The sequence below is a fragment of the Triturus cristatus genome, chromosome 3_2 (genome assembly GCF_964204655.1).
Source record: "Triturus cristatus chromosome 3_2, aTriCri1.1, whole genome shotgun sequence".
Lineage (NCBI taxonomy): Eukaryota > Metazoa > Chordata > Amphibia > Caudata > Salamandridae > Triturus > Triturus cristatus.
This window is the reverse complement of record NC_140584.1, coordinates 550903920-550909919: the sequence shown is the minus strand read 5'-3', so window position 1 is coordinate 550909919 and position 6000 is coordinate 550903920. Positions and strand designations below refer to the sequence as shown.

Here is a 6000-nt window from a genome sequence, read left to right as displayed (position 1 = left end):
TGTTTCAGCCAGATAGATCCAAGTCTGATTTTGTCTCGGTCAGTCGCCAGCAAAGTTTAACCCACCACACAGTGTTTATACATCTCAGAAGCATGTGCAAACTGCACAGCCAATGAGCGATACGGATTTCTTCACAGCGGTTTATGATTGGTTGAGGTTCCGCCGATTCCCCAACCCAAGGTCTTTTTACATCTTTCACAAGGATAATTACAAGAATATGTTGTGCCTGGGGATTGGCTGTCATGCGATCCGGAAGTACCGAAATTTAAGGGACACAAACACTGCCAAAGATCAATGAGGGGTGAGAGAGGTTGTGCTGATTTGCAGATGGACCATGTAAGTAGCGGATAGTCAGTTATGTTAAATATGTTGGAGGGCTGGGCATGGCGAGCAGGTTTAGCGGGTAGTACTTCTACAAGGGCTCAAAAAGAGCGGAAAAACAAGAGCAGGTAGCCGAGAAGGTATAGGTTTTGTATTGAGGGGCTGGCACTCAATGGACCGGAAAGAAGAGATTGACACGCTGCACATGGAGAGCTGTGTGAGCAGAGGAACAGAAAGACAGGGTGGTTATCAGCAGAATAGAAGCTATCAAGGGAAGACAGTTTTGCAACATTTATTTAACGCTGATTCCCCCTGTCGGGGGCGCTGAAGCACTTGCCTACATGCATAGCTGCCAAGGTTTCAGATTGCTATATGTGACATTTTCATAATTTCAGTACAATTATGAGTGACATTTCAACGACAATAAGTGACACTTTCACGAGATCAAATTCAAGCAATGAATACGTGGGAAATATATAAATATCAGAATTTACACCCATTTGAGCAACGAGAAACAATACGGTTTCAAAACTGGTAACTGCCAGAAAAGGAAGGGCACTTAGGTGTGAATGTGGGAGGCGCTCTGCTTTAGGTGACTCTCATCACTGCCCCCCAAAACCTCTAGCCCTCCCTATGTTTTGGGCCGTTCCCACCGCTCTGTCATGACCCTCCATAAGTGCCAAGTTTTCAGTTTGCCTATGTGTTGCATTTCCATGATTTCAGTGTACTTAGGAGCAACATTGTTCAGCCAAATCTTTGAGCGACCCTTATCTTCTACTATGCACATTACAATCAATTACTTTTATAGTTAAAGTGCTTTCTCATTCGCAGAAGGGGACGTCATTGCACTATAATTAGATAAGTCACTATGCCGTTCTGTGCCAACCAGGATTCAATTCTGATTCTATCTTCTTAAACACAGACAGACTGAATTAACCAACGTAGGTTTTACAAACATGGGTAAAATGTAAACTGTGATGTTGTTTTTTGATCCTATGTGGAACGTGTTTCCACGTCATGCTTAATGGCGCAGCCGTCTGGTTATCATGTTATGGGATGCAGTGCAGAGCTGTGTGGTGAATGAAGATGTGCGATATAGCCGCGCATTTTAAGGTTTCAGCAATCAGGCACTATTGAAATGCTCCGCAGTCCATACCTGGTATTTCTTATGATCATAATCCACTTAGCTGTCTACTCCCATTGAATTTCCCTTTTGGAGATATTTAGTTTCAAGTTCATGTTTCTGAGCAGGAATAGGTTGGGGAGGGTATGAAGAGATAGGAAGGCGCTGAGGGTGTAAAGGGTTCTTTGGGACGGGGGGGGGGTGCACTAAAAAAGTTCCTGGGAAGGTTTCAGAATGGTGGAGAGAAGATGGGAAGCCCAGAATATAGAGTTGGTCCCGCAGCTGATCAGAGGGGTGCAGAGAAGTTTAAGATTATTGAGGAAGGAGATTGTGTTTAGTCAGTGGGTAGCTTGTTCATTTGGAACATTGGGACAGAGCCTTTAACTCGCAGTTACTTGCATACCAACCACACAACATGAGGTTCGCGCAATAACAACAATCCACACTGTTATTGACTTAGCAAAAAAGGTCACTTTATTAAGACAGGTAAACAGATAAAAACTCTTTCTTAAAGCAAACCTTGTTATGACAAAATCCACATTGTCATTACTCTTTAAAACATGTTATCATAATTAGAAACCAAAATATTCCCAACAAGACTTTCAGAAAATATCCCATGTACTGCACAATCCCATCATTTCCTTTCCCCTCCTTTTATTTTTCCTATCAAGCTTTTCGTCCACCCTCCCCCCACCCCAGAGGGAAGGATAAGCCCGCTCCAGACTATCCAAACCCCCCCCCCCTCCAAAAGCGCCTAAGTAAAAGAACAACTTACAGAAGGAGAAAACTGTTACCTGTCCTAATGTGACGCAAAACAAACTTTTTATTTTTATATCTACATGTGTTCATAAAGTAAAACTATAAAGGGTGGGTGGGTGGGTCAATAAAACGTTCGCCTAAACAAATCCCCTCAGAGTGAAGCTTCGCGCCCAAAGCCCCTCTATATATAACCTATCTACCAAAAACCCGCCCCTTACCTGCCTACACCTATCATGCTGCGTGGATTGTTCCACTGCGCGAAACACCCCAGGGGGACACCGGCTCGCGCCAAGGTCCCCATGGTGCAATAACAACAATCCACACTTTTATTGACTTGGCAAAAAAGGTCACTTCATTAAGACAGGTAAACAGATAAAAAACTCTTTCTTAAAGCAAACCTTGCAATGACAAAATCCACATTGTCATTACACTTTAAAACATTTTATCATAAATAGAAACCAAAATATTCCCAACAAGACTTTCAGAAAATACCCCATGTACTGCACAATCCCATCATTTTCTTTCCCCTCCTTCTATTTTTCCTATCAAGCTTTTCGTCCACCCCCCCCCCCCACCCCCCCCCACCCCAGAGGGAAGGATAAACCCGCTCCAGACTATCCAAACCCCCCAAAAAGCGCCACCCAGGAAAACCAAAGTTTTCCTGGCCCCACCCCAAGAGCCTGTGGGAACAACACATTTTTTACTTTGAATTTTTATCACACCAAAGATTTTCATTCCAAAATCCCGCCAACAAATCCCTCAATTCCAACATATATTATGTTTGACCTATTTGGGATAAATGTATCCCATCCTCCCGGAAGAGATGATTCTCAATGCTTGTAATGTTTTCATGGATCAAAACCTTAATACCCATTGCATGACAAAAAAATGTCAGCGCGCGATTTAGCTTTCTGCGAGCCTTTTCCATCGCAGCGTGATTGCGAGCCTCCCACCAATGGTGCCTGTAAATACATTCTGTCCATACCAGTGACGTACTCACCCAATTGTTCTTTATCACAGCTAAGTCCAATTTCATTTGTTTTAAAAGGGGATAGACCCGACAGTGGTACTAAATCGTTTTCTCCTAAGTGAATGATTAACAAATCCTGGAAAACCTCTTTCAGATGATAATTCTGATAGCATGGGAAACAAACCCTCCCACCTCACCCCACCTTTCCCTTTCCAGAGGTCTTCGTGGCCTTTGCTGGGAAGTCCAAGCGCTCTGCCGTATATCTGCTGCTCTGCAAATGTGGCTGACCATTTAATGAAGGAGTGGCCTACAATGCATGTACACATTCTCAGTGATAAAGAACTTTTTACATGACACAGGGCCAGATGTAGGTCGCTCAATACTGGTCGGTAACTCCGAAATTCGATAAATTTCAGCGTTACCACCATTATTTAGCCATGTGCGATGTAGGTATTACCGAACGCCATTGGTAATAACGAATCGGTAAAAATAAGGGAAACCAGTTACCGATTCCTTATTTACCGATCGTCAGACACCGAAACACTAAAATACCGAATCGGTAAATAAGAAATCGGTAAAAAATCGCTAATGCGATGTAACAAAAATCGGTAATCCCGAATTTGCTAAAAATCGGTATTTAAGAATCGGTAATTACCACTGACTCAAAGCAGGTGGTAATCAGGTGCACTGCATAAAAACAGCCCCAAAGTGCAACAGTGTGAACACAATGGCGGCCTGCTACGTTATAGCAAGGCTGCTACGCTTGCGAGCAGCAGGACTGAGGGTCTGGAGACGGGAAGAGCGTGTGTACAGACTGCGTATCACACTGTTCCAAATGACTGAGGCAGAAATACATGAGAGGTGCAGGCTACACCCACAAACCATCCTAGACCTGATAAAGGACCTGCACCCATTCCTGGAGCATCAGACACCAAGGGCGCACGCCATACCAACACATGTGCAGGTGCTCTGTAGCCTGCACCTACTTGCATCAGGAAGTTACCAGGCTGTGATAGCTGTAGCAGGTGGTGTGTCACAGAGTTGCCTGTCCCGTTTCTACAACTCCTTCTTGGATGCCATGATGCAGAGAATGCATCACTACATACGCTTCCCCAGCACACAGGCAGGACTGCAGAACACAAAGCTGGATTTCTTCCAAAAGGCACAGTTCCCACATGTAATAGGGTGCATTGATGGGACCCACATACCAATCTGCCCACCTGCTGCTACAGAATACATATACCGCAACCACAAATCCACGCATTCCATCAACGTGCAGGTGATCTGTGATGCAGACAACATCATCACTGACATCGTGGCCAAATTTCCTGGGAGTACCCATGACTCCTACATATTCAGGAACAGTGGGATCTACACACGTCTGGCTGGTGGTGAATTCGGAGAAGGATACCTGCTAGGTAAATCAATGTGACACACCCTGATGTATACCTTGGATGAATGTATTGGTGATTCCAATTAATGGCACTTTCTTTCCCATTTAGGTGACAGCACATATGCCATGCGGTCATTTATCCTAACTCCATACCTCAACCCTTCCACCCCAAGTGAGAGGAGATACAATGTGGACTACTAAAAAGCAGATTCCGTTGCCTCTACAAAAGTGGAGGTGCACGTCAGTACTGCCCCATCATCTGCTGCAAAATAATAGCAACATGTGCAATGCTGTATAACCTTGCCACAAAGAAAGAAACAGCAGTGGAACTAACTGACTCCAAGGACGAGAGTGAGGACTGTCCACAGCGAGAGCACAGCGCAGCAGGTGTGGCAGCAGCACCGGATGGGAGACACAGACGGGCTGAGATAACACGCAACTATTTCTGAGAAAGTGAGGAGACAGTTACTGTATGTGAGTGATGGTGTTTAATGAGCATGGCACACCACCACAACTTGAAGTGCGTCATATGTTAGGCCTAGATCAAAAGCAGTGTCCATGCAAAAAATGGGTTACATCACCCAATTGAGTAAAACCACGTTATGGCTGGCTCTACTTCCTGTGCCCATGCGCTGCACTGCCGCGTTTCTTCGCCCCACTGTCCGCACTGCCAGTCTGTCCAGTGGCAGCGCTGTGGCATTCGCTGCGCCTCCTGGACTCTGTGGGAGGTTGCGTGATGCTACTGCGGCTAGTAGCCTCTTCACTGTCACCCCCATCACCTGTAGTGACCACCTTGTCAGTTTGTAGCACTTCAAATGCACTGGTCACTGTGACCAGCCCCCTTGCCACATCAAGGCTGCAGTGTGCCATCTCCTCCTGCATGGCCAGCGAGCGCCTGCACCGCAGAGAGGTGGCAGTGGAGCGACTGTTCACCGCCTTGGTGTAATTATCAAGTTTCTGCCTCTCCCTGCGCCTTGACAGATGGTCCTCATCTAATTTGCTGCACAGCTGCCTCACAGCCTCGGACACGTCCCGCATCCTCTCAGCCAGGGTAGTGTTGATGGAACTGATGCCCTTCTCAATACAGTGCATGTGGGCATTCATGTGTGCCATCTCCCGCTGCACTGACCTAATTGCTCTTCCTTGAAGGCACTGGACCTTCAACATGTTCCCTTCAAGGCCAGCGAACACACTCTCATCTTCGCCCTGAGAATGAGGACTGGCTGCCCTTGCCCTGCGGCGTCTGGAATGTGTGTGGGCGCGCTTTGTTGGGGACTGTGACCCTGCCCCGTTGGCATCCCCAGCCACCTGGGACTGTTGTCCTCCTGTGCTGTCCTCCACGGACACCTCCATCTGCTGGAGGGTGGCAACCGGATGCCTCCTGCCTCTCGGTGCTGGTGGCGTTGATGGTGGCGGTGGTGGTGATGGTGGCAG

General features: G+C 46.5%; 1 protein-coding gene across 2 annotated transcripts in view; it reads left to right on the top strand.

Annotated features, from left to right (window-relative positions):
• Nucleotides 1–235: 235 nt before the first annotated feature.
• The window catches only part of DNAJC24 (DnaJ heat shock protein family (Hsp40) member C24), a 245238-nt gene continuing 239473 nt past the window's right edge, over nucleotides 236–6000 (top strand). The window contains exon 1 of one of the 2 annotated variants that reach the window (XM_085648289.1): nucleotides 236–336. The gene's annotated coding sequence lies outside the window, so the exon portion shown is untranslated. The remainder of the gene's footprint in view (nucleotides 337–6000) is intronic. The other variant, XM_085648290.1, reaches the window with a different exon arrangement.